An 11,844-nucleotide genomic window follows, 5' to 3' on the forward strand; every position below is an offset into this window, starting at 1 on the left:
ACGGCATATCAACTTCCGTATTGTTTGATTCGGGGGCTACCCGATCATTCGTCTCTCTTGCGCTTAGCAAGAGGTGTAGAAGAGCTCCAGGGGAGCTAGATTGTCCACTTGAGGTTGAGATAGCGGCTGATAGGACTGTTAGGGTTGCAAGGGTATATAGAGGATGTTCCTTACAGTTATTTGATGAGCACTTTCCGGTGGACTTGGTCCTTATTCCCCTGCGAGGGAATAAGGTTATAGTAGGCATGGATTGACTAAGCCCCAATGGGGCGGTGATAGATTGTGAGCTGCAGTTAGTGAGGGTTCGCACTCCCAGTGGGGGAGAGTTAGTGATTCAGGGCGAGAGGCCACAACGCGGACCAGTTCTATATTCAGCGGCGAGAGCGAGGCGCTATTTTCAGCAGGGTTGTGTTGGTTATGTTGCATATGTTTTAGATGCCCGGGAGAAGGGAAAGACAACAGTTGATGATGTTCCGATAGTGCGAGACTCCCCGGATGTATTTCCAGAGGATTTTCCTAGAATACCTCCCGAGAGGCAGGTCGAGTTCGGGATTGACCTTATCCCTGGTGCGGCTCCGATAGCCAAGGCACCGTATCGGTTGGCTCACCCAGAGATGCAGGAGTTGTCTACGCAGCTGCATGAGCTGTTAGACAAGGGTTTTATCAGGCCGAGCTGTTCACCCTGGGGAGCACCGATTTTGTTTGTGAAGAAGAAGGACGGGTCGCACCGTATGTGTATTGATTATCGGGAGTTGAATAAGGTAATAGTAAAGAACCGTTACCCACTCCCAAGGATAGATGATTTGTTTGAGCAACTGCAGGGAGCGTCTTGGTTTTCCAAGATCGATTTATGCTCCGGGTATCATCAGATGAGCGTCAGGGATGAGGATGTGCAGAAAATTGCTTTCAGGACCCGGTACGGTCATTATGAGTTTATGGTGATGCCGTTTGGGCTCACTAACGCCCCAGCCGCGTTCATGGACCTCATGAACCGCGTATGTAGGCCGTTTTTGGATCGACTGGTGATAGTATTCATTGATGACATCTTGGTTTATTCCAAGACTCAGGAGCAGCACGAGGAGCACCTGAGGGAGGTGCTAGAGATTTTGAGGAAGGAGAGACTTTTCGCGAAGTTCTCCAAGTGCGAGTTCTGGTTGCGCGAGGTGCAGTTCCTTGGACACCTTGTCAACCAGAAGCGTATTTTGGTAGATCTGGCCAAGATAGAGGTCGTGATGCAGTGGGAGGTCCCGAGGTCTCCATCTGAGATTCGGAGCTTCCTAGGTTTGGCAGGGTACTACAGGAGGTTCATTCAGGATTTCTCCAAGATAGCAGTACCGCTCACCGACTAACTAAGAAGTCGGTGGTGTTTCGCTGGGGGCCTGAGCAGCAAGCAGCGTTTGAGACCCTCAGACAGAGATTGTGCGAGGCACCGATTCTTACCCTGCCAGAGGGAGTTGAGGATTTCGTAGTCTACTGTGATGCCTCGATTGCAGGTATCGGAGCAGTGTTGATGCAGCGAGGCTATGTGATAGCTTACGCCTCGAGACAGTTGAAGCCTCACGAGGCTAACTATCCTACGCATGATTTAGAGCTGGGGGCAGTGGTGTTTGCCCTCAAGATTTTGAGACATTACCTCTATGGGGTCCGTTGTACCATTTACATGGATCACAAGAGCTTGAGGTACCTCATGGACCAGCCGAATCTGAACATGAGGCAGAGGCGATGGCTAGATGTGCTGAAGGATTACGACTGTGAGATCCTGTATCACCCAGGGAAGGCCAACGTAGTGGCCGATGCCCTGAGCCGCAAGGCAGCAGCAGCCCCGATCAAAGACATTTGTTTGAGGATGACAGTGATTACTCCATTGTTGGAGCAAATTAAAGGGGCGCAGACCGAGGGCCTCAAGGAGGAGAGGCAGAAGTGTGAGAGGATTGTGGGTCAGGTAGCTTCCTTTGACTATGATAGTCGAGGATTGTTGACCCTTCATGGAGGGTCTGGGTGCCGTACTGGGGCGGAGTGCGACAAGTGCTGATGGACGAGGCTCATAAGTCTCGATTCTCCATCCATCCAGTGGCAACAAAGATGTATAGAGATCTTAGACCCGATTATTGGTGGCCCTGCATGAAGCGGGATGTGGCCTGGTATGTGGAAAGATGCCTGACATGCAGGAAGGTTAAGGCGGAGCACCAGAGACCTCACGGCAAGATGCAGCCGTTAGACATTCCTGTGTGGAAATGGGAGGATATCACCATGGATTTCATCACTAAGCTTCCCAGGACCGCACGAGGAGTGGACGCGATTTGCGTTAGAGTGGATCGGTTGACGAAGAGTGCTCATTTTATACCGATCTAGGAGAGCATATCGGCTGAGAAGCTAGCCGATATTTACATACGAGAGGTGGTGGCACGACATGGGGTGCCTGTTTCAGTGGTGTCAGACCGAGATGTCCGTTTTACTTCCAGGTTTTGGAAGCGGTTTCATGACGAGATGGGCACTCGTCTCCATTTCAGCACCGCTTTCCACCCCCAGATGGACGGACAGAGCGAGAGGACGATTCAGACCATGGAGGACATGCTTCGGGCATGTGTCCTAGATTTCGGTGGCAGTTGGGATATGTATCTTCCGTTAGCTGAATTTTCGTATAACAACAGTTACCATACGAGTATTGACCGACCTCCCTTCGAGATGCTATATGGGAGGTAGTGTAGGACCCCGATTTGTTGGGGTGAGGTCGGTCAGCGTGTTATTGGGAGCACCGAAGTGGTGCTCAAGACGATAGAGTTGATCCAACAGGTACGCAGTAGGCTGCAGACTACGCAGAGTTAGCAGAAGACTTACGCCGACAGGAGGCGATCAGACTTGGAGTTTCAGGAAGGCGACATGGTCCTCTTGAAGGTATCACCTTGGAAGGGTGTCATCAGGTTTCAGAAGAGGGGCAAGCTGGGCCCCAGGTTCATTGGTCCTTTTAGGGTTTTGGCCCGAGTGGGTCGGGTTTCTTATCGGATGGATCTTCCGGCAGAGCTTAGCCAGATCCACAACACTTTCCATGTTTCCCAGTTGAGGAAGTGTTTAGTGGATGAGTCAGCAGTTGTTCCCTTAGAGGACATTCAGGTTGATAGTAGCCTAAATTATATTGAGAGTCCGGTCGCGATTCTGGACCGAAAGACAAAGACCTTGAGGAACAAGGTAATTCAGCTAGTGAAGGTGCAGTGGCAGCACCGAAAGGGTTCAGAGTGGACGTGGGAATCAGAGGAGGAGATGCAGGAGCATTACCCAGAGTTATTTTCAGATTCAGTGACAACAAACATCGAGAACGAAGTCTGATTCAAGTGGGGGAGATTTGTAACGATCGTTTCCGATGTATAAAAAATATTTAATTCTTCAGTTTATTTTGGGCCATAATTGAATTAATATCATGAGTGGACCTTTATTTTGGGCCGAAGTGTAAGCAAACCATAAGCCGTACGCGGGGCGTAACCCCCTTGTACGCTGGGCGTACTGCTTAAATGAAACGCGAGGAGGTTGAGCGTACGCGCAGCATACCTTAAGGTACGCCTAGCGTACGCGAACAGGTGGCAAACCCTAATTTTAGGGTTTGAGGAGTATTTAAACCCCATTATAGCCTCCCATTTGGACTCCTCACTTATCATTCACTCCAGAGAAACCCTATTTCATCCCTCTTTGCTCCTTGTTTGTGTGTGTTTGATCTTTGAGCTTATTTTTGTGAAGAAGGAAAAGAAGAGAAGTGGAAGAAGAAGAACTTGAGCACCTTGAGCTAATAGATCTGGGATCATCCTTTCTTTTGGCATTCAAAAGAGGTATAAAGCTTCCAACTTTCCTCTTGTAAGTTTAGATCTAGGAGTTTTTGGAAGTTTGGACCTTTTAGGCCCAAAGGAAGGACCTTTATCTAGCAACTTTGTTTTTGGAACATAGGATTGCTATCCTTGAAGCTCAAGTGTCCCCATAGCAGTAAAGTTTCAATCATTGTGGCTTATATGGAACCATGCATGAGATCTAGTTGGTTTTATGGAAGTAGAATGTTATTTGTGGAAGTTTGAGCTTTTATGAGACTTGTAAGCCATCAAGTAAGCAACTTTATGGCTTAAGTCATGGAATAAGTTTAGGATCTGGATTTGTAGCTTATGGATCGGATTATTAAGCACTTATTGAGATGTTGGTTAAGCAGAGTTGTACACTGGGCGTACAAGGAAGTACGCGCCGCGTACAAGCCAGCAGCTAGTACGCTCAGCGTACCTTGGTGTACGCCCCGCGTACGCTACCAGTTTGGGCTTCGAGTGTTGGGCCTTGGTGTGGGCTGGGTTTCAGGCGTAGGGTCCTTGGGCCTTTATGGCCCATCAGAATTCAGTTCTGTGGACCAAGGAAAAGAAGAGAAGTGGAAGAAGAAGAGTTTGAGCACCTTGAGCTCATTGATTTGGGATCATCCTTTCTTTTGGCATTCAAAAGAGGTATAAAGCTTCCAAGTTTCCTCTTGTAAGTTTAGATCTAGGAGTTTTTGGAATTTTGGACCTTTTAGGCCCAAAGGAAGGCCTTTATCTAGCAACTTCGTTTTTGGAGCTTAGGATTGCTATCCTTGAAGCTCAAGTTTCCCCATAGCAGTAAAGTTTCGATCTTTGTGGCTTATATGGAAACATGCATGAGATCTAGCTGGTTTTATGGAAGTAGAATGTTATTTGTGGAAGTTTGAGCTTTTATTAGACTTGTAACCCATCAAGTAAGCAACTTTATGGATTAATTCATGGAATAAGTTTAGGATCTGGATTTGTAGCTTCTGGATCAGATTATTAAGCACTTAATGAGGGTTGGCTTAGCAGAGCTGTACGCTGGGCATAAAAGGAAGTACGCGCCACGTACAAGCAAGCAGCCAGTACGCTCAGCGTACCTTGGTGTACGCCCCGCGTACGCTACCAGTTTGGGCTTCAAGTGTTGGGCCTCGGTGTGGGCTGGGTTTCAGGCTTAGGGTCCTTGGGCGTTTATGGCCCATCAACATTCAATTGCTATGGACCAAGGATTTAGTATTGGGCATGGGTAAAGCCCAATATGAGGGTTCTAGGCCCAATATAGCAAATCAGGCCATTAGTGGGCCTATAGTGGAGCCATAGATGGACTTAGAAGGAATTGAGGTTTTGGGCCATGTTGTGTCCCACACCATAGTAGGGGTAAATGGTCCTGGGAGTTTGTTTTGATTCATAGTTTGATTTGACACAAATGTTCATGACATTTTATTATGGGTTGAGATAATTGACACATGGTTCTATGATGTGACGATCAGAATATGATTTTTATTATTATTCAAACAAAAATTTTTGGGTCGCATTTTTGGATGTTACAATATGATAAGTGATAATTATTAGAATTTGAAAGTCGAATAAAGAGACGGCTAGTCTAGTGTGTTGTAGACTATATATTATAAGTCTTTTACGTATTTATCGATAAGCAATAAAACAACATTTTTATAGAAATTTATTTAGGATAAATAATGCTAGAAAAGTTGTAGTAAGTGTAACAAAGATTCTGTACATATAAAGAACACTAAAATCAAACTTCATATGAAGAAGTTATGTTATTTCAAAGTTTCACGATTAAACCGATATAGTTATATGTATCGTGAAAACTAAATTTTTGATAGATTGCTTATTAGCCTAAGTAATCTAAATGAAAGTCATAATAATCATAAAACAGAGAGCGTGCATATAGAGAACATCTAAATCTGATGTCATATGAGGAAGTTATGATTTTTGAAGTTTCATCACAATTGTGTTAGCACAAAAATCAAAATTTTGATCGGTTGATTTTTAACCGAAATAATGTAAACAAGAGTTGAAGATCTCGTCAATAGGAGTCTGTCGATAGAATGACAGTCGATGACCGAGTTCATATGAAGAAGTTATGAATTTGACACAGTCATTTGCAGTGTAATCTTTGTAGACTGTTAATTTCAAAATAGATTGAGAATTAGATGACGGAGTCTAAATGAAAGTTATAATACTAGGAGATGCCTACGCATATATATAAAGAAAATAAAAAACAAAGCTCTTATGAACGAGATATGAATTTTTGGAGTTTAACCGTACCTACCCCTTTCGCCACGCAACTATAGTGGATAGCCGACATGTGTCCGTTTTCTGGAGGATGGATTTCCTACCACGAAAGGGTGCGGCGCGCTCCTTGTCAAGGTGCGGCATGCAAACTGAAAAATAGCCCTTTAAATAGAAATCAAGCCTCATTTGATTCCACACACCTTCAACACTTTCTCTCTGAACTTTTTAAGATAAAATTCCAAATTTTCTTTAGAATTAGGTTATTTAGCTAAGCTTTGAAGTATTAGAGAGCCCGACAATTAGCAGCCCTTGGGTCGAAGTTCTGCTAGTGACGTGTTTAAAGTGACATTTCTAAACAATATGCTTTGTATATCAAATGGACTTTAACTCTGATATGCTCTTACCTTGTTGCTCCTTACTTGATATATCTTGATGTAAACCTTGAGCTTGTTGACGATTCTAGACTATCATTAGTCATAATAAGTATAAGACTAAGACTTAGAGATAATAATACTTAGGTCACATTAAAGGGAAAGCTAAGTGTTGTGGCGAAGCGTTGCCTAAATTTCCAAGTCGTCACTTTTAGCACGTGAGTGCATAGTTACTTTCAACTTAAACATAGACACAAGTATTTTAATTTCTTAAATGTTATGTGTGTTGTTTAGTTATGCTTAATATATATGTGCAACATGATATAACTATTACTTTATTAAACTATATATTTATCATAATTAAAGTATGATTAGGTAGTGAAGGGATGTATGAAGTAATAAATGAGTAGCTATGATAGGTTAGTGTAAGGTTATGAAAAATAATAAATGAGATGGTGAGATAAGTTAGTAAAGGGTTGTGTTGTGAACAAAGTACTATCGTATTGTTGTGCTTACCCAAAGTTCTATCGTATTGTTGTGATTACCTAAAGTACTATCGTATCGTTCTGCTTACCCAAAGTACTATCGTACTGATGTGTTATGCCTAGAGTAATATCGTACTATTGTGCATAGATATTTAAGGAAGAATAGATGACGACTACTATTGATAAAGATCCTTCAGTAGAGATCTCTTGAGATCATTTTTAAGGATTAGGAAGTGAGGATAACGAGAGTGGGTAACTGGGCTATTTTATTGTTGAAAAATATATAATTAAATATTATAATATTATAGGATGAAAACCCTATGTACTCACCAGGTTTGACTCACTCAGTTTCTTTGTGACAAGACGTAGTATATTGATAATGATGTTTGGATCCAATGAGAGATTCGATGAAATATAGGCCATGTTATAAAAGATGTTATAAGGACTATAATGGTTATATTTATGCTTATTTTTTGTTATCAATTATGACATCCCAAGTTTTAAATAATCAATGAAAACATTTCTTAGGAAATACTTTTTATGGCAAAATTTATGCAATACAAAGAATACTCTGTTTTAAAATAAGCATAAATAAAAAGGTATTTTCTAACCGCGAAAAATGGGGATGTCATAGTTGTCATCAGAGCATTAGTTTATGTGAACTAGAAATTTGGAGGATTTTGTACAGTTAAACTTAGAATGCTAAACAATGATCGTGATGTGTGTGCCTATTTTATTTCAGGTAGTATACCTGAATTAACACAAACACTAGCTTACTTTAGGATAAAATGCCTAATTTTTTGTTATGTGCTAAATGATTTATATTATAGCATGCCTTAGGTTGTCTACCTGGAAGTCTATTATTTGACTAGATTTAAGGTCTGTTGTCGATCCGGATAAGGAAATTTTATGTGTTCAGGATTATAAACATTTAATTACTGTATTAGAACTGGCATATACCTTTTTGGGGGTGATAAGGAGGATCATGCATCTAAGCATAACTAAAACCTCCTCTATCATAATATACTTGCAAATTCTGATACCATGAAAGATTGCTATAGTGTACAAAATATCATGGTGAGAACTCATAGCGGGCTGGGAAATGGTAAAAGAAACGAGCAGCTTGATCCTCAACGGGCAATCGAGCATGCACCAGAAGTTGTGCCAACAGCCGAACGGATCATGATTGTAGGCGTTTAGGCAATAATACAAGTTATGCAACACGAATACTTCGGGGGAATAGGGAGAAGCCTAATGTACCAGTTGCACAACCTAAACTGAATGAGGAGAAATCTGAAGAAGGGAGCTATAATAGGATTGTAGACCAAGATGTACCATGAAGGGTTAGGAGGAATAACACTAACGAAGGAATTGAAAAAGATGGATGTAATTACAAGGATTCCCTGACATCCAAACCACCAAGTCTATCTCGGAACCGAACACCAGTGAAAGTAATGGTTTGGATCTCTAAAATAGAGATGGTGTTTGATAGTTATGACTGCAGCGACCAACAGAAGACCATATTAGAAGTTATACAACTAAAGACTGGAGTATTAATTTGGTGGAAGTGGTTGGTTGATTCCATGACAAAGGAAGAATCAAGAAATATGTCTTGGGAGAATTTCCTTTTGGAGTTAAAAATGCAATACTACTCTAAACAAGATCTTCTAGAGATCAACAACGAATTCCAGAATATGAAAAGGGTATGATGAGTGTTAATGAGCATGCTGCAACTTTTACTATGAAGATGAAGCTAGTTCCTTACTTGGTTCCTACCGGAATCTACAAAGTAAATAAATTTGCTATGGGACTACCCGAATTTTTTTTTCTAACTATAAAACTGGCAACCACTCTAAAAGCGGCCATATAGGTAGCTAGGAATGTGGAGACTCGGATAAGGGAAAATGTCTGGAGAAAGCAGAAACTAGAGAGAAAAGAAAGTTTGAGGGATCTTCAAGATCTGATTAAAAGTGTAAGTTTTCAAATTGTGGACCTAACGACAAGAGGTCTGGGGACATCAACAAAGAGAAATGGTGTGAAAAGTACAGATGGAAACATTTTGAGCAATGCAAAGAAGAAGTGACCTACTACATGTGTGGAAGACCTAGTCATTATTTTGATGCATGCAGGTACAATAAGTGGCTATGTTTTGAATGTAGAGAATATGAGAACTTAATGAAGGACTACCCAAAAAAGAAAGAAACTGCAAAACTGAATGTGCCGCCAAAGACAAAGGAAAGACCATATGATTATTGATGATGTTAATGAGATCAAGAATAAGGAGCTACTTATCCAAAGTTCAAGAGATAAAGTAGCCATATACATAGTATCATGCTGTGTAACCTAATGTAAGAGGCATGGAGTATGGGGAACTTGAATGACATTGTAATTGTTTTTAAGAAGTAATATAATCCCTAATTATGTTACACTATCTGATGTGTTAAATTGATTTATGAATTTCTTAAGTTGTGACTTAGAGAATTGCGAGGCAATTCTTGGGTCGAGTATGAGCAGGTGTGAAAGGTAGTAGACACCTATACTACCGGAAGCACATGGCTCACACTTGGATCAGGAAAAGTCACTAGGTTACTAAGACACTATTAGTTGAGTTGTTTTGTTTGTTTCAATCATTACCTTTGTTTTGGTGATTATTACGAAGATAAATGTTATTCCGACCTGGGCGATCAGAAAAAATTGTGTCTGACTAAGACAAAAAAAAACTATGAAGTGAGTTACTCAGTTTAGAAAACCATATTCGATGTAGTATCTGACAAAAGTATCGCGACCGTCGTTAAGGTTATGCAGCTAGTAGCTAGAAATGATACATGTTATGATGTGATTACATCACATTAGTTCATGAAGGAAGGTATCTTCCATGCTAGAGTTTGGCTCATTAAGACACGAGTCTATCCATTGAATCATCCAATGTAAAGTCAGTAGAGTGTGACCCTTCGGTATGTTTCGGTAGTTGGAGTAAAGACCTTATCACGAACTAAGTCTGTATAAGACAGAGCATGGATCTATGATGAAAGTCAAATTCATAATTCTAAGGTTAGGACTGAAGGTCCGTGTAACGCCTGCAAGATCAGGCTAGGCATTTAAGATATAATATAAGTTTCATATTAAGAAAAATAGGAAAAATCAACCGAATTGTCCGTAAATCGTAAAAATAAGTGCCCCAAAACATATATATTATTATAAATTTAGAAAGTACACGTCGTCCCGATACCAAAAATATAAATTTCGTAGAAATCCGACTCCGTATTAATTAGATATGACTTTTATAAGATATAAAATTCAGTCGTGCTCAACAAATGTGTGACATCAAAAGCTACAAAACAAGGATGAAAAATAAATTCAGAATTAGATGATGGAGTCTAAAGGAAAGTTGTAGATCTCCTCAAGAGGTTTTCGGGGATATAAAGGACTTCGAAAATGGAGTCCGTATAAAGAAGTTATGGAATTTACAAAATGTGTGATTTGTGCCCCTCGTAGTGCGCGCCAAGAGCGCGGTGGGCGCACGACACACGATTCTATAAGGTGAAAACCCGAACCATGGAGAGGCCGACACATGGCACAAAGTGGTTAGGGAGACGTATCCTTAAAATGCATAACATCCACCCCTTTTGCACGTCGTGCACCCCAAAAAGGCTATAAATAGGAAGCCAAGCCTCATTCCCTTTGTACACCTCCCAAGATCTTCTATGTCGAGTTGATTTTAATCTTAGCCTGTTTTCCCTTATTTTTAGTCTTCGGTAAAGTCCTGCGACCCCTGAAGTAGTAGTAGCTACCAAGTGGGAGCTCTACCAGTGCAATTTCCTAATTTTTGTCAGGAAGAACCTCTGTAAGTTAAGTTATACTATAGTCTATTCAATGTAACTTATATTTATACTCATAATTCGTTATTCTGAACCTATAAATAAGATTTATCAGTAATTCCATGTCATTATACAGATCGATCTACTTACGGGAGAGGTGTCTAGAATGGTCACGTTGGCTTGGTCGTTGGATTTCAGAAAAGCGATTATGACAAAATGGTTTATGCCTCCCAACTGTCGTTCCTGGCTCATTCTTATTTGATAGATCTTGATGTAGACATTGTGATTAGTGAGGAATCCAGACTATATTAATTATGGTCACTAGGGTTAAGAACCTAGACTAAGGCTTAATACTCTATGCTTTAGGTCTTTTCAACGTACGAAGCGAAGCACTGCCAAAATCATTAGTCATCCACTTTATCTAGTGAGCGAATGGTTAGTGTCAAACTTACACATAGATACAAGTATTCTAATTACTTAAATGCTATGGGCTCTATTTCTGTTGTGTTTAATATATTTGTAAAATATGATATGATTGTTACTTGAACTAATCATATACTTAATGTAAATAGGTAGTAAAGGGTTATGCGTAATGATAAATGAAAGGTTGTGCTAGTGCCGTGTAAGTTAGTGGTTGTGATAGGTTAAGTGAGAGTTGTGCAAATTAGTAAGTCGTGACCTGCCGTGCCTACCCAAAGTATTATTATATTGTCATGCCTAGCCAAGTACTATTGTATTGTCATGCATATCCAAGTACTATTGTATTGCCATGCCTATCCAAGTACTTTTGTATTGTCGTGCCTATCCAAGTACTATTGTACTATTGTACCTATCTAAGTACTTTTGTTATGTCGTGCCTATCCAATTACTATTGTACTACCATACCAATCCAAGTACTTTTGTACTGTCGTGCTTACCCAAAATGTTATCATACCGTTGACGGAGATCCTTTAGGAAAGATCTCTCGAGATCGCCATACTAGGATTAGAAAGTGAGGATACACGAATATGGTAATGGGGTTATTTGAATGTTGAAGAATATATAATTTAAGATTATAATATTATGTGTTGAACATCCTGTGTATCTCGCCATCTTTCCCATCCTGGCCCAC

This window comes from Lactuca serriola, chromosome 9 (assembly GCF_051521515.1).
Source record: "Lactuca serriola cultivar US96UC23 chromosome 9, Lser_US96UC23_V15, whole genome shotgun sequence".
In the NCBI taxonomy this organism is placed as follows: Eukaryota; Viridiplantae; Streptophyta; class Magnoliopsida; order Asterales; family Asteraceae; genus Lactuca; species Lactuca serriola.